Genomic DNA, 18,322 nt, shown 5'->3' with positions numbered 1-18,322 from the left:
TCGCATTGCTCTGTCGGACAATGCAGCTTTCCGTGAGCTCTGCTTGCAATTTCAGGCTGAAGCCACGTCAAAGCAATCGTATCAAACAAGCTCAAATGTTTTTCATGTGCGCACAAAAGGCATTCGGTGCAGCCTCCACATTACACGAAGCTCTACGACATTTAATAAGCTCAGCCAGGTCATCTACCTGCATGCATGTTTGTGTTGCTGCAGTTGCGCTTATGCATGTTTGTCTTGTAAAACATCGTTAGCCTCTTTGTGTAGGGGCCATGCAAATTGGACAGTTAAGAAACGCCAGGGCCGATTTATGTTCCAGTGCAGCCTTTTAACAGGGGCTGTGCTACAGCTTTATGTGTCCTGGTGGGTTTAGGGGCAAGGACTGACCACAGGGGTCACATTCGTCAAAGCCCCTGTATTGTGAGATTGGTCCAGATGTCGGTCCTCATTAGAACAGGCCACGCTGAAAGAGAGGAAATTCAAATGGGTGAGAGTTAAGCAGTCCCACTCCCATCCACAAGGCTGAAAATGTGATTGTTGATTGTTTTCTATGCATTTCAGCTCTCTTTAAGAACAGAAAAAAATGTCTCTTAGCCAAAAATGGATTGTACCAGTTTTGTCTGTTTTATTTGTTCAACTTTTGAGATATATACCTCCAGATGAACAGAATTTCAATTTCAAATCTGTGTTTCACAGTGCCCCTATTAGTCTGGATGATCCACATACCTCACTTTGAGCTGTTTTCACTCAAACTACTTTTCCTGCTGAAGTGCTTATGAAAAAATGACAGGGTTTTGTGATTTGCACACTGTAAAGGAAAGATCCTGAAAGACATAGTCTGACATAGAAGTATAAACTATTTGCTATTGAAATGAAATTTGAATATGAAAGCGATTTTTATAGGAAATGGATGTGTTACGACTTTAAAAATGATCTAAATACTGAGGTTCTGTAAGGTCGGGGGGAAAGAAAAAAATCATTCGGTTTTAAAAAAATGTTCTTCTTTTTATGTAAAGTAATATCAACATAAGGTCAAGAAGGTATGCATGATGCATGTATAATACTTTCAGACTCACTGGACTCTAAAAGTTTGGCTTCAGGTTTGGGTCCTGTTAAGCACACACTCCTTCTCTCTCTCTCGTACACGCACACACACACAGATATTACTTGACATGTCCCTCTCCAAAGTCCCCCCTGCGTGTGAAGGGTTCTTCATACAGAGGTTGTAGCATCAGGCACTTTCTATCTCACAGAACTAAAGGCAGCAGGTCCATTAAATACACATGAGAGTCTAATTAGGGCCCCCTTTGTGCAGCTGACTTGGAGGTAGGAGTCATTGGGGAGCGACTGTGCCAGGACCCTGACACCCAGAGAACACACTGTGCAAATTAATAGAGAATGACCAAGGAGTAGCTCTGTGACTGACTGGGACCTCTGCTTCCTTGGAGGCAAAAATGTTCAGAGCTGATTGCTCTCATTAAATTTGTTATAGTGATATAATTATGATAATATGCCTGGGAAATGTGATGACTCTTAGTGTGTGGTGAGTTTGCGTACCATGGTAAATTTGATATGAATGTTTAATATTTATATGGTCCATGTGACCTTTAAATTAAACCAGAGAGAAAATATTGCCAAACTGTGTGTTTTTAGTTTGTGGCCTCAATTTTACGAACTTTCAGTGGTCATTAAAAAAACAACACGATATCTTTGTTGTCTCGATGTAACTAATCGTCACCCCCTTTGAGCAAAATTAAAATAACTGATCATTTTGCCTATTTGCTCCGAAATTCAAACAGGAAAGGGGATTCAGCTAGCTTTCCTATTATAATTAGGTTGATAATAATGTTGAGTGAATTATTGCACTTTTGTTATTCAGGGGGAAAGTCTTTCCTCTGCTGTGTCACATGAGATATTGGTGTGGACATAATTCTTATTCTGGCAGCAGCACATTGACTGATATTATTTAAATTACACCTCCTTGGGCTAAGTATTCGGAAATACTTTGCAGATGGGAATTCATCACCAAACGGTGTTGAGAATAAAAGGGACATCGACTCTTGATTACACTGACAAAAATGGCTTTTTTTCCAAAGGGAAATGACTAATGTTGTTAAGGACAGATGGAGGGATACTGCACGCTAAACACTGGTTGAATTAAATCTATAGATGATAAATGAAAGGAAATTGAATGTGGCATTCCTGGCACAAAGCAGGAGAATTGGCCCATGATCTCAAAATAAGTGTAACATGCAAACTACTTGTTCCCAAAGTCTTTGCTACCTCTACATCCCTATTTCATTTAAACACCTTTAACAAGTGTAAAAAAAAAAAAAAAAAAAAAAAAATTAAAGAAAAGTTTAGTGAAATTGCCCATAAAAAGCCTCACCTGATTAAATTTTGATGATCTTCCCTTCAGTGTTGTCTCCAACTGCAGCTCTGGATCACTTCAAGCACGCCTGCTATATTTCTAGAGCACACCATACCACCACACCAGTCACATCAGTTTCTGCAACCTCTTATTCTATCATGGGTCAGCCCGACTTTTCCTGCACCTGGAACGGCTCTCTCTCTCTGTGCTGTTGGTATTTTTCCTCTTAACGCCAGGACTTGAGACTGCTGTTTTTAAGGCGGCGCCTTATGAGGTCCATTTAAATGATGACCTATACTTGTGCTTAGCTTCTGCTGAAACCTCTCTGCCAGGTCTCTGTTATCAGTCAGTGCGACTGCCTCCTAGTCTCAATTTCTAGTCATTCTCATAATTGCTTCCCTGACTCACCTGATCCTGATGCAGGTCCAATCTGGGTCATGTTTCCAGTACTTCTTCCCTGTCTAACACCTCCCACTTTAATACCTAATACCTAACCCTTTCACTGATATGGTGCTAATGCCAGTGTGGATCTGGTTCTGACTTGGTGCTTTTGAGATCTGGCTTAATTTTACTATATTTGAGAACCAACTGGGTGTTTTACAGGCAAAAACAAATTACAGTAGACCAAATCCATTGGTTACATCTTCAAATTGTTGGTGACTTTTTTATTGTAGCACCTCCTGCGGCCACTGATGTCAGTGAGACAAATCTGCATTTTAGTTTTCTTTGGAAATATATGGAACTTCCTGTACATTTGACACTACATTGGTGGAAATTAGGTACTAATAGATCAGCCCATCTCTGATCAGCCTGCCTCAGTCTGCCTCCAGGCTCAAGCCCATCAGCTGAACCAGCCTTGCATCCCTCTAGGTTGGCTTCTGGTCATCACCTGAGCTGGCTATCCCTCGCCCCTCTTCCCTGTCTTCCTGAACTTTGCATTAAAGAAGAAATTTTAAAAAAAATACAGTCTGTTCAGTAAAATTAACCCATGTTGACAGGCACAGTTTCCCTCTTCAGCCAAACAGCCATGAGCTGCCAACAGAAGAAAGTTTTACACCAAATCCTCCACAACCTACATAGTCTCACTCACATCATGGGGTGACAAGATCCAGCAAAACTTCAAAGACAACGTGGGAAACATTAGTAATGTAATATCTAACTAAAAAGGTAAACATATGGAAAGAATGCTGGTTACAGGTTTGCCATTTAGTATGTAGACAAATATATTTCATTTGAATTCAACTTTTCCACATTGTTTCTATAGTCAGAGGTTGACTTTTTGACTTTTCTTTTTAAGGCTGAGGGTCGTGGGACGAGGCCAGTCCCAGCTCCAAGTAACAGGCTCCCCAGTGGAGCGGCCACTGCCTTTGCAGCCCACTAACTCCTTTCTCCCCGATCTGCCTCCACAGGTCCCGGCAACAGCAGGGCTTCTCCTGACCCATGGAGGGCCGCACCAGTGCCATGGCAGGAGTGTGATGGGGAGTGTCCATTGATGGATGTTGGGCAGGTATTCTTCATCGCCAGGGCTCCAACACCCTCTTCCTGACCAGGAGGGAAATATAGCGTACCAGAAAGGTGCCAAGGGGGTATACGCCAAGCTTTGGTGGGTGCATGCAGATCCTGGTCCTGGTTTAAAATTTAAGGGAAAAAACACACAGAGTAAAGGTTGCAGCCCAGCAACATCAGGAGCTCCTGTACAACAGAGAGACTAGACTTAGGCAGTTGCTCCCTTCTTTCAGCTCAAAATTACTGTTGCTCAGTGGGTGACGTCCACTATGAGGTGGTGCGGTCGGACAGGGAAGGAGCCACAGAGAGATTTCACCTCACCCTCCTCAAAGACAAAGTAGGCTGCATATGCTGCTGCCTACTTGATGCCGATGTCAACTGTCTTCGTTATTACCTCCTGGGACAGTCAATAACCGCATACTCAGACCCCGTTGTAGGGGATCCACCGCATTACGTATGGTTGCCAACCCCCGGATCACCCTGTGGTATCTGGCTTTGCAGCCCTTTAAGTTGAAGGTAATCCATAGGCCAGGGGCACAGATTGCTGTGGTCAATTTTCACTCGCAAGGTGGGGGGTGAGTAGGTTTAGCCGGATGGGTCCCCAGCATCAGTAGAGGTGGAGGTGTGCGGCAGGGGTGTAATCTGCGGCTCTGCTGCAGGGAAGGGGTGGTGCAGTGGGTTGGAGGGCCAGGGAGGCTGGCAGGGCAGCTGAAAGCAATTCAATAATTACACTCTCCCTATTTTAGTGACACCAAGACCTGGAGGAAAAAAGAACAGGTGGATGTCGGGACGAGGGGGGCAAATAATTGTAAATAAAAAACACTGTCACAAGTACGCTGACTGTCTTAGCTCCTCACTGAGGTCACACAGTCCTTCGAAAGTCTCTTTGCAGACTTATTCAGTTGTAAAGCTGCACCTAGCAGATTTACAGCTACATTTGACAAAATCAATCTACCGCTTAACCTTTAACCATACTCCAGGCTATGTGGAGTGTTCTTTTGTCTTACACAGGTGTAGCACAGTCAAGTAAAATCCTTTGACTACTGAATGAGAACTTAATGCTGTACCCAACTGGCTGAACCAGCAGTGATTTAGCTTCTGTCCACTGACATATTGAAGGGACTAAATATGAATTTTACATTTTATACTTGTACTTGTATTTCACCTTGGGGAGATGTGTTTTCACTCTGACATTAAGGGTCAGTTTTTGATTAGTCATTGCCAAAAAGAAGAGCCATTATAATATATTACTTTTATATTTTCTACTGAAAAATGATTATGTGTGATATTACAGTAAATCATGAAAACCTTTAAAAGGGATTAACTTTTTTTTTTTTTTTAGTAAGGAGTGAGAAAGAGAGACTCACCTGACTCACCTGTACAGCTGGCATTGAGTTCTTTGAACTCCAGCAGCCTCCCACACTTCTCTCCACTACGCTACTCTTTTCTCTTCTCCTGCTGTGACAGCTTTGGCCTTTAAGCTCAGCACTGTTATCACATTTTAACAAGCACGTCATTAACGTTGTCTCGCCGAGCTTTCTGTCGCAGTGACAGACAGCTGTTTTGACACACCCTGCCTCTTGCAGTTGCAGGGCTGACTTACAATAATGCATTACTAAAAATGTCAGTGGCTCCATTTAACTTTATTCGTTTTAAAGCCAGTGGTAAAGGTTTTTATTACCCACTTTATTGAACACCTTACGGTGAGATGGTGCTGTCTAAATTGTATTATACATTATAAACTTCTACAAGTATGTGGCAGCAGCTGCACAGGAATGTAGAGCACACATTTACTCTTTATGGTACACAGTCCAATGGAAATGGCTGTACAGATAATGTGCTTGTTCTTATTTGTGGATCACTGCGCACTCACATGTATGACCACGCTGGCTAAATGATAGTCTGCTCTGTTCACCTTTTGAATGCCAATATTTCTTAAGCATGCCTTACCTGAGCATAGAGTTACAGTGCACATTAAGTGATCTTTAACCTCAGATTTCTGGCCAACAAGCAATAATCCAACGCCATCCCACTCTTTTCAGTTTCTAATACTGTTCTATAACAGTTCCATTTCTGAAATTACTCTAATGTAATGGTAGGCTGTTAGTTTTTAACATAAAGCTACCATTCTTGCAATATTATAGCCACTTGTGAAGAAGGTTTATGTGTCTAGGCAGTTCTACACTTTTTGATAATACCCGCCCTCAATCTTGTCTGTGTGTTCCTTTATGTAATGTAATTATGAACAGCAATACCCATCAATGTACCAGCTGTCTCACTACAATATCTCCTTAGTCTGGACTTTCTCGCTGACCCTGAAGATATCGGGATTCTAAAAAAAAAATTTAAAAAGTAATGGTAAAATGGAATCATCAAACAAAATCCTCTTAAAAAAAGCCACAAAGCATGCGTCATCCCATTTCACCAACATATTAAAGATTTTGCTATGGAGCAAACTCCGTTTCTCCAAGTACCCAAAATGAATTACATTGTGGATTATCGTGTAATTATGGATCTTTCCAAAGACTGATAGAACCGGAAAATTGAGTTCTGAATATTTCATAATGCATAGCACCATCTTTGTAGAGGAAATTATTTAGGGATAGCATGCTCATTTGCAGAATGGATAAAGGTTCATTGCGAGTCACCAGAGTGCAGTAATTGGAAAGCTCCTGTGATTCAAAGGAATCATTCAGAGATGAGCATGTCTCCTGGATAGCTGTGTAGTACTCCATTAATCTTCAGTCACACACCCAAAACTATCAGCTACCATCCAAACCTATCAAGCTGTTGGCATATACCATATTTGTGCCGCATATAAATCACAGTTATACAACAAATGTGATAAATGTGCACTTTATCCTTTTTTTATCCCTCTGCAGATGAGCTCTGGCACCCTCCCAGAGGTAAGAACTCTTGTAATCTTACCTATGATTTTTTTGTAAGTCTTTATTTATTTCTTTTTCTTAAGTGTGGATCCCTTTAATGCACAGACAAGTAGAATTATCACAATATCAGCATCACATTACATGAAATATCATCATCACCAAGGACAAACCAAACAATTTAAGGTTGGATAAACTACTCACTTAGGTGAACACTCTGACTGGGATCTAAAAGGATAATTTTGTCGCCTCTAGAAAACATATGAAGAAATGCCAGTTTTGAAAAATGTCATCTTTAAAAGGCAAATCTAAATGTCAGAGAGATAGATCCTTTACACAAAGAGAGCACTGCCTTCTGGGTAGTACACAGAAAGGCTTGAGAATAATATATTTTTTTCCCCCAGTTGAAATGAACTACAATTACCCATCATCAAGCATATAAAGCAGTACCCTCGCATTCACAGTCTCATAGCCTGGGGAGGAGAGTGGTCACTGTTTGCAACATTAGTCAGAGAAAAAAACAAAAGGAAAATATGTTTTGCTTTGTCACGAAAAAAATAGACTTTACTATGTTGTGATGTGAAGTATGTCACTGAGATGTTATGGAATATACTGAATTCATATAATGGATGAGAGGCAGGTAGTGTTAGGCGCTGCAAAGTTTTAAATAGGATGTTAACATAGGCTGGAGGAAGTTTAACAAAGGTTAAACAAAATAAGCTCCAGGCAAGCTTCTAATAACTGACCTCCACCTATCAGTCCTTGTAGTTATGCATTTTCTATCACCTGCCCAGGTTAGGAAGTGGGGATAAAAACTCAAGTAACCAAAGAATATTTACATTAATTGCAAAAAGACTAAAGGTGACATTTTTTTTCCTCTTCCATTCACCATAAATATGGAAACATACACTGTGCATTCGTATTTTGATCAATGTCAGTGGCTGTAGCATCTCCTACCCCGTTCTCCCACACTGTGCCTGCTCAGGACACAGTCATATATTTATGATTGGCAGCTGATTTCCAAGCAACAAAGTTAAACTGCAGAAGGAAAACAGGAAAAATAATTAGTGAAACAGCAGCTCAGTCCAATATAAACCTGATGACACTAACATAAAGGCAAACTCATAATCTGATCCATAATCAAGCAGAGCACTTTTAATGGGAGCAGGTCGCAGTAAAAAGGGGAGGGAACAACCTCTTTTGCAAACATAACACAACATTTGTCAGGATAGAGGATGAGTTTAAGATAAAGAGAAAATTAATCCCACAATACTTTGTGTAATTTCAGAAAAGAAAATCGTTGTTCTAGTTTTTGAATTGCATGCAATTGTTTGATATTTAAACTGTTTGTGATGATACTCATGTATCAGCAGAAACAAAAGATTTTCACAAGGCCTTCTCTTAAGATTTTTTATGTAATTTTGGTTTGGTTTGGTTTGGTTATTTTTACATCCCACTCTCCTTGTAAGGGTGCCCACAAGGAGAAGTTGCTTACAGCAACATTGCTGTGTGTTTTAAACTATAAATTAAATATTGCATTTTGATACAAAACAGAGAGTGTTGGCTTAAAGTGGTTTACATCTCTGGGCTTAACTGATTCATCAAAGTTTGCAGCTAAAATATTTCACAGTACAGAATTTTCTTTTCTTGTTTTTTCTTCTTCTTTTTTTAATCTGATGCATGAAAGCCATGTCGTGTTTCTTTTTTCTTTTCTTTGTATGTGTGGTGGGGCAGGGGGGCATCACAGCTAAAGCAAGCAGAGCAGCATGCCTTATTTGAGTTTATATTTCACAAATTGCTAAATGTACAAATGGGAAATGCATACCTGAATACATCTTTCTTTGGTCATCAGTTACAAAAAGTTGGAAACCATCATTCCTGATACTTCTCAGTGGGAAATTATCAGAAAAGAACTGACTCTCAGTCAGTGTAGGTAAGTAACTGAATGAAGATTTGAAAAAGGGCAGAAGAAGAAGAAATGCAAGAAGAAAAGAAAAGTGAGGTGCAAGTGGAGATGAAGATGGGAAAAGACTGGAGTCAAAGACTAAGACGGGAGAGATGGCGATGGAGGCGAAAGAAAGCAAGCCTCTGCTCCGACTGTCCTGGGTCACAGGTTTTTATATTAATGGTTGAGGTCTTGTGTCAGGTCAGGGAGAGCTAATCTTAACTCTCTTGCTGGAGGGCACCTTCAACCCACGGGGCATCTGGGTATCTCGTCAACCCAACAGTGAACCACCGGGCTCTTCTCTTAGCATGCAAATGAGACAAGAACAAATGTCCCATCACTTCTGGGGCTCCATGTCCCAAAGTGCTTAACACTCTTCCTGTCAACCCCCCACACCCCACCCCACTCCAGCTGCTTCAAAAAGCCCCTCCTGCACATCCTTCACTCTTTTTTTTCCCCTCCCTCTGATGTTCTTTAAATGAGCTTCCCAACTCCACTTCTTTCTCACAATTCAATTTTACAAGGCCATTATCCTGGGTGTAATGTGGAGGTTAAATATATCGGGGCAGACATTATGTGAAAATAATTAGTGCTAATGAATAATGCACTCATTCAGCTGATGAAGGATGGTTGTCAGGGTAATGGAGTACAAGGGAGGGGCCCCTCTGACAAATGAAATTAAAATATTTAAACACTGTTTTACGATATTATCAGGCCCTCACACTCTTTCCCTGTTACGCACTCGCTATATGGAGCAGGCGAGCCTCCATGTGACATGATAGTTGTGTCATTACTCACGCACAACATCTGTCTCACCAGAGGCCCAGAAACAAGGCCCATGCTTTTGCAGTACCTCACACCACAGCTCATCATCCCTGCCCTGATAATCACGCTGATGGCTTTAGAGATGGCGCTCTTATTGACAGTCGATGTCACCCTGCCAGATTATATTTTCTTCACTTTATTTATTGCCACTGCACTCATTCTGCCTCTTAGGATCTCATTCTGCGCCCATCATGTGACAATGAAGGATGTAGGTTTTAAATCGCCTGGTTTACAGCGCCCTCCCAGTCAATTGGCCTGTTCCAATCAATAATGGTGGACTAAGCACTCTGTGACAGATAAATGGTAAAGCATCAACACAACCTTATTAGACATAATGGGTAGATGAAAATATAGGAAAGTGCCTTTGACAGAGGACAGAAAGTGCATGAACTAATAATATATATTGCTTACTTCTTCATGCACCAAACTCTGCTTGATGAACCTTCAAACACCTATTTCCACCTACACCTACTTGAACTTCAGCCATTCTAGCACTTTGGTTTACTCTGGTTTCAACATAAAGTCTCTAAGATTGTGGCCAGTAATCCGATATATCAGAGTCGTCAAAGGCTAATCATTTTTGGAGCTGACAGAATGTGATTTATGTTTAAATAAGACTCCAGCCTATCCCCATTGTTTTGATTTAACCATGTTCCTGTGTAGTGATGAACACATTCCCCTTGAACACAAAAGATCCCTGGTTAAAGACCAGGAGAAGACACAAACCCAACAATATACTCCCATTGCTGGTCCCAAGACCAGAAAAATAGGAGCATTGCATCAGGAAGGGAATTTGGTATAAATCAAACTTGCAGATCCACCACTGTGGTGACCCCCTCCAGAACTGCATAACATCTGTTGTACAGTAGGTGAAAACAACAGTGGTTGCTGGTGCAACTAATGTCAGTTAGTTGTAATGGAAATCTGAATAGGCCCAAGCTGTACTTGCTGACAATGACAACACTTTCATGCTGATGTATTTATTTTCTTTGTAAGTATGCTAAACTTGTAAACGTTATACAACGTAAACATTATGTCTAAGAGTAAAAGGTTACAGATTAAAATTTGGACCTGAAGATAACCAAAGTTATGAGGATTTGTCCTAAAGAGAGCAAATATATTTGCTGCCAAACTTTAAACCTGTGGGTGCTGATAGTTGTTATTAAGTTCAGCAGTGGAAATGAATGGGCTGATCTGCGGTCTTGCCCACCCCTGGGGTCACACGTTCTTGGTATCAACTGGAAAAAAAAGATCAAGGATGTAAAAACTCACAAGGTTTTTTTTCTTTTTTTGTCAGTCAGTTTGTTCATAATGATGCCACATCATTGTTTTATATTTTGTTTTTTAGAAATGCAAATGTTTTTGGCTCCCTGGGTACCCCAGTCAAAATCCCCCAGTTCCACATATGCAGTTTTATTAAACTGAATGATTGGAGAACATTGGAGATGTCATTAGATCTTCCAGAGACAGATAGATGCCCTGGTCATGCCACACATGACAAGAAGAGCTGATGCTGCTACATTGCCAGCCCCAATCTGAGCAGCAATGACCCTCCTGGGAATGATGGAAAACTCTACCTGCTGATGTGACTGTCCAACGCTCAGCTGGAACATCCACTCGACAAAGGTGTTACTTTGCTGCCGAAACACAGACAGGGAGGAAGCAACTGTTTGCTCCTCCTGTCGCACGCCAGCATGCCCTGAGCAGAGCATGAGGCAAACTGTGTGTTATAACTGCATGTAGGGTGTGTTTACCTTTAGCTGTGTTTAGTTTTTTCCATTCCCCGTACAACCATGGTTGGTGATTTCTGCCAGGGCTGCCATTTGTCTCTGATTCTGTTTATAACTTTTAAGATCATAATTTCTAGGTGCAGCCAAAGGGTGGAGGGTGGTTTTAGGATATGATTTCAGTTTTTCTCAGATGATGTGGTTTTGTTGGTTTTACACTGGGGCATTTTCCAACCAAGTATGAAGTGGATGGGATGAGAATTAGCATCTCCAAGTCTGAAGCTATGGTTCTCCGTTGGCAAAGAGTGGAGCACTCATTCAGGGTTCGGAATGAATCGCTGCTACAAATGGAGTCGTTTGAGTAAGTATTACACCTACTGATGACAACACTGCACTGGTCGGTTGTGGTGAAGAGAGAGCTGAGCGGGAATGTGAATCTGCCGATTTAACAGCTGATCTGCATTCTTGCCAGCCCCTGTGGTCACAGGTTCTGGGTATCAACTGAAAAAAAAGATCAAGGATGCAAGCAGCAGAAGTGATTTTCCTCTCAAGGGTGTTGGAAATAGAGGCATTTGGTCATTTAGGAGTCGCTCAGAGTAGAGAAAACTACTTCTCCTCATCAAAAGGTGTTTTGGACATGCAATGGAGGTCCCGGGGCAGACCCAAGTACACGCTGGAGAGATTATATCCCCAAGCTGGCCAGTTGTGTATTTATTTCAGTTATTTTATATTTGACTGATATAATCCACAAATCCAAGACAAATAGTTTTTAATTGAAATTATTAAAAAATTTGTGATACTTCAATAGACAAAAGCTAAAAAAGCTGATTAATAAGAATGTGGTTTGTATTTGTAAATCTGAAAGTAATATTAATTAAACTGCAGAAATACTGGCAGATAATAAATAAGCTACTTTTTTTTTTTCTTTAGATGACATTAATGACATAACTAATAAGACTTTGAGTAGAAATAAGGTTTGCTATTATTATTTTCATTTCATACAATAAATTATTCTTGGGCTCCCAGGGTACCTCCGTCGGTAGTCCACATATGTTAACTATGTCGGTAGGATGAGTGTTAACAAATTAAAGGTGGGTCTGAGGCTGATTAGGAACAACCCACGCACCATACCCTGCTACATCTGGCAACTTTCTTTTCTTAACTCTTATTTTGCATTTTGGCACCATATACATTTGACTTGCAAAACAGACCTAATTACAGGGCCTGCAGTATGCAAGCCACACATCAAACATTAAGTTACAGTAGAAGCCTGTGATCCCAGTCACATACCCTCTCCCTCTTTTTTTTTTCTTCTGCCCTCCCTTGCCTCTGCACACCAGAAACACTGATTGTAACAGGGACATTAAAGGGGAATTACAGCGAAACAATTTACACTTAATGTAGCAGTCGTATGAACGGGGAAGAAAGATGGACAAAGATATAGCCATATTAATAATACATGTTTTAATTAAGCAGCTGGGAATGCAAGGAGCAGGATCAAGGGAACAGACAGACAATGAAAGAAGAACTCGAAAGGAGGGAAGCGGTGAGAGAAAGACGGACGAAGAAAAAGAACTGAAAATGAGAGAGCGAATGACAGAGAAAGTGTAAAACAAAGCGGAGCATAAAAAGTAGAGGAGGGAGGAGGATCAGAATATGGTGCTGCGCGTTTCCTGCAAACCGTGATTCATGGGCAGTAAATATGCAAAGCCTGATGGCCATAAGGCAATCAGAGGAGCGCCACTCATCTACATGTTGCACAGTGGGCTATAATCCATCTGAGGGGCAAGGAATAATGATACCAGGAAGCAGGAATAAGAGCAGGGTCTGTTTATTACCTCAGACAGATCCATAATGCATACAGATGTGAGGGAGGCACACAGCTGCCTCTGGCCAGAGAACTCTATTGAAAAGTAGAGACAGTAATATTGTGTTTAGTGTAATGAAAGACAATCTGATTGAAGCACCTATTAAGGCAAATAAGACTGCTGTCGTATGAGGTTTAAGTGCCGGAGCTGTAACGATCACTGACAGGGTGGAGAAGAGCTGGGATGGATACCGAAGGAGAAGGAGGCGCCGACACCTCAAAGGCAACAGCAAGGTCACCAATAAATAACATGGGTAATACAATATGAATGTGCAGTCGTGCAAAGTGAAATGTAAGGTAATAATATGGTCCAAATATGCACATTTAAGACCTTGCTCGCTGTTAAGAGCATACCAGCGCAGATAAAACGTACGACCGGCAATAAAGCAGTAATTTGAATTCTTTGGTGTCATTGTGTTTACTTTTCTTTATTTGCAAAGACACCCGCACATTCACGCGCACTCTCGAACACAAAGGCCTTCTTCCCAATGTCCTCACAGAGGACATTAACACCAGGATCCTAGTGGTGCTAGAGTAAAGTAATAAATTGTGTTGAACATTGATAAACTAATGCAATTACCTGCAGGGCAAGCCAGTCAGCTAATTTAAAGATACCAGGTTTGTTCATGGGGTGGGAGGCACTGAATAGGCCCCAAGGGTGAAAGATGGCGCCTTTATTACATCTGAGAGGTCAGCTTGGTAGCAGTGTATTAGGATTGATCTTTTGATCCCAGCCTGGAACCCACCCACCCCCCCAAAAAATGTACCAACCCCATATGGCTGAGGAAAAACACAGCTTATCTGGCGCAAAGGGTTAACTCTGCCAGCCAGGCAGCCTAATTGAGCGCCACACATCTCAGCTACACAGCAGAAACAGGAACCTGGAGGGTCGTAACAAGCCAGGCGTGACTTATTCACATAATAAACCAAGCAGATATCTAAATGAGCCATTGAGCCAGCCAGAGGGAGGGAGGCCATTAGGCCGCGCGGACCATGGGTACATATTTGTATATCTACAATTGCCCAATCATTTGCATATGTGGCTGGCTATAGACAGTGCTCGCACCCAAGGGCCCAATGACACAACATAAAAACTTTGTACTCATTCACAGCATCATAAACAAGTCAGAGACTCATTTGTTTTATCCAAAAAAAAGTACACGGGATTTACAGGAGACATTAATCGAGATATTTAAAACCATCCCGGCTGCAAAATACAAAGACACGGTCTTTGTCGGTCTCTGAGTGGATATTCTTTCAGTGAAGCCTTACTTCATAGAGTGATGTTTCATTTAATCTACCAGTTAAATCTAATCTACCCTCAGATAAAAGCAGACCTAACCTGTGAGGCTCTCAGTAACTTACTGTAAAATTTCCATTTCATTTCTGTTTTGTTACCAAAACACTGTCACATCCTAAACATTCACAGACCGTTTTTCCACGGGCGTCACACAGTATCTGTGATGTGAATGAACGCAGCATGAGTCAGAGGAGGAGACTGACACCTCTCTGATATTAAGTTGCAGCCAGCAGCTGGTTAGCTTCTCATTAAGACTTAACAGTCATAGCTCAGCCCGGCTCTATCTAAAGGCAACAAAATCCACCAATTCTGTGAACACCTCAACAGTAAGCTGCTGAAATCCATTACCAATGAGCAAACACAATGACACTGCAAGGGTCATCCTCAAACGGAGCATTTCAATTTTATAATATTAATGAATGTTGGGAATGAATCAATCTTTTTTGTGTGTAAAAGTACAAATACTGATAACGGTCGGGTGTCAAAGGTATCCGCAGCAGAAGTGCCCTCATGTTCTGGTGGACAGCCATGAATTGATGACACTGCATATAACCAGCAGCTTAGAGCAGCATATGGGTAAATATTGTCCACACTCCAGTGACAGGTACACACAGGCCTCTCATTCACTGTGGAAATATCTGAGTTCAGCAGTGTTACAGCTTTTTGCAGAGAAACTGTTTCTTGATCTGCTGTGAGGGATGACCTGAAGCTTGCCTGATAGGAGGAACACACACAGATGGTTATCAGGGATCAGAGTGTGTAATGTATTTAGGAACTAAAGTGTAGCAGATGTTATGTGCCCAACTATTTCTGGTTTGGGTTGGGGTGTTTTTTCGCTAGTCTCACTGTTAAATTAAGCTATCCAGTCCTGACTGTGATATCAGAGCCAGACAGTTATGTTCACACAATTATATTGTGTGGCTTAAAACCGTGATGGTAACCAATAAATGTACATTTAATTAAAGCTGTGATTAAAATTATTGAGCGATGTCTTTCATTTCAACATTTTGTGTGATGTTTATTTCTTTCAGATACTTTTTATGGATTCCTAAATGACAAACACAAAGAAACAGATGTAGAACAGATGTCCAAATTACCAAGCAAATGCAAGATATTCACACATACTTTTTTTTTATAAATAATGCAACAAGCTTGTATAACTGTATTATTCCAATGCATCCACTATAGAGTGCTAGTAAAAAAAAAAGTCAGGCAACAAAAGCTGATCATAGTAACATTTGAATTCTCATTTCCTCTGAAAATCCAATTTATTGCATCAATTTACTGCGTCCTGCTACTCGCCTGTTATGTTGCTTAGTTTAAACAATAACAAAAGGTTATCACTATCATTCTTGGTAATGGGTCAAGGGGTCAGCCTTTAATATGACCTCTGACACATAATTAAATTGCCATCTTTAACTTCAGTTACAGCCTGTCACAGAGCATTGGATTACATGCTGCAAATCACTGTACTGATCAATAGCAGGAGAGAATGCAGGGGGCGTGGCCTGCCGTGTCCAGAGGAGTCTGCGCAGAGATTATCTTTAATGAAGTTGAACTGTGCAGTGATCATGTTAATGTGTAGTCTTATTAGATTCTGAATGATGTACTGAAACACACAGTTATCCTTGCAGGGATGAGAAGACTGCAGATAAGGCATCAAAGAGCAACTTGTAGTGTCCAGGCACATGACTAGCTTTCACTTTAGCTGTTAGTCATGCATCTTCTTATGTACTTACCCTTGTGTCTCAGATTTGGCCTCAAAGCATGCACTTCATACAGGTTTTGAAATATGAGTATGAGGAGATTTTATTATGACTGAGAGGCCTTTTCTGTTGAAGGAATTAAGAAATTTCCCAGTAGGAGAAGCACAGGTTTAAATAAATTGATGACAGTATAACATGAGGGTTCATTATATGGTACTAAATCTCTCTCAGTTATTAGAAAACAGCAAGATGAAGACCTTTCCTCTTGCTACACGTCAACAACACAACCTCTGTTACACAGGGAGTTTAGACTCCCCGTGTAACTTCACTAACCAATCAGAAGCCACAAGGTCCTACAATTAAGTAAATATGGAAAAATAAACTATGTAGACTCAACACAATTTATTATTACTGATTTGAAATTATATTTGTAAGCATATAAATATCAAAACATTAAATATAAATGTGAATGTGTATATAATTAGCCCTGTAAACATGAAAACATGGATGTATATAAAATGAAATATAGATTTACTTCTGCGCCTTACAACAGTTTCAGGGGAGGTCAGTTTCAGGGTCCTAGTGCTGCACATGCTTGCTCACAGGGACAAAGCAGGACTATTAGTTAAACTCACATCTCTCTATGTCAAGTTAAAATGGGAAATACATACATTCATGCAAACAATATTTTTTTTTAAAGATCACATTTTATCAATTATCATATAATTACATTTCATTTATATGTTATTAATTAGTTATTAATATGTGGATGATTATGTGTATTTGTCAATAACAAATATTGTGAAATTGAAGAATAACAGGTAATTATCACCCTTGTTTATCCTATATGAATGAGTTGAGATCTTAATAAGCAGATCTTAAATAGGCTTGCTGGGATGATGTAACGTAAAGAGTGTATGGAAGAAAAAACACATAAATAGGTCTAAATTTACAGAGACAAGGAAACAAAGCAGTTCTGTTCCAGTGAAACCAAAAAGCAAAAGTTCAGCTCCAGGTGTTGCCTGGATTGCCAGATTAGCTGCAGCGCTGCGATCTCAGCACAGTGACTAAAGGATCAGCTCTTTCCGATCTGCAGTTTCGGGGCAGCTGTGTCTTGATTCAGTGCTGTCTAAGAGAGTGGTACCTGTAATATGCAGTCAACAGACGAGGTCAAAGGGGCTTTGTTAAGTCTAATACAGCAATATTTCTGAAAAAAAAAACTGACACTGATGGAAAGCCATTTCTAACAAAAACAAAAGTTTTGTCTTGTCCGTGGCTTCCATCCTCACAAACCCACTGATTCCACACCGAAACTGCAGCTGCTGTTACAGAAAAAATGAGTCCCCAAACTCAAATAATCCTGAATGACTGTGCTGATTATGATTTAGAAGCTGCTAGTTTTGTTTCAAACTGTGCCTTGCTTTGTGGCCGGGGGCCTTGTGTTGTTTAAAGGGTTGTCGGGGTATAAATACTAAATTAATCATGCTTTGGCTCAACTTGCTAGGGACTGAAATTTGCTTATGGAAGCTCGTGATCACATAAAATATTAATAGTGTTACAGAGAACTGGCATTGTAGCAATAGGAGCGAGGCATGTGAAAGCTCAGAGCAGCAATGTCGGGAGGGGTCACAAGTGATTTAAGATCAGAAACACTTTCTACAGATTGCCACCTTAAACTGATAAAGCAACACACAATTAAGTGACCAAAAGATTGCATTAGCACATCCATTAGGATCATTTTTGTACATCTACCAAATTGGCATAGTAGTAATTGGTATTAGCTGTCATGCAGCAGTGTTTTTGTGTTGTAAAAAAGGCAGGAATATTATTCAAATTAATCTGAATACATTACAAGTCACTAATGTGATGCATTTTCCTAGATGATTCATATCTGTGTGACCGACTTCTTGAGGCCCTTAGGGCTTCAAAAAGAAACTACAATCACTTTCACTGACAGTAAGCTTATCTCCAAGCAAACAAAAGTGAGGCTTTCAACACACATATCTTCTCTTTTTTTTAAGTTACGCATTCAACCCTATTTCTAACAAAAAAGTCAAGGCATTGTGTAAAATGTAAACAAAAAACAGAATGATGTGCAAATTATTTCCTTATTTCACTGAAAATAGTACAAAGATAATAAAAGTGTTGAGAATTAGAGATATACCATTATTGTGGTTGTTGTTTTGTTTTGTT

The 18,322-nt window shown here is 40.4% G+C and overlaps 1 long non-coding RNA gene across 3 annotated transcripts in view; it reads left to right on the top strand.

Annotated features, from left to right (window-relative positions):
• LOC120438793 overlaps positions 1-4,689 on the top strand; it is a 28,350-nt gene extending 23,661 nt beyond the window's left edge. For all 3 annotated transcript variants that reach the window (XR_005612137.1, XR_005612148.1, XR_005612139.1), the window contains exon 5: positions 3,778-4,689. This is a non-coding gene — a long non-coding RNA (uncharacterized LOC120438793). The remainder of the gene's footprint in view (positions 1-3,777) is intronic.
• The last annotated feature ends 13,633 nt before the right edge of the window (positions 4,690-18,322 follow it).

This window comes from Oreochromis aureus, linkage group 1 (assembly GCF_013358895.1).
Source record: "Oreochromis aureus strain Israel breed Guangdong linkage group 1, ZZ_aureus, whole genome shotgun sequence".
Taxonomy (NCBI): domain Eukaryota; kingdom Metazoa; phylum Chordata; class Actinopteri; order Cichliformes; family Cichlidae; genus Oreochromis; species Oreochromis aureus.
This window is presented reverse-complemented; position numbering and strand designations above follow the sequence as displayed.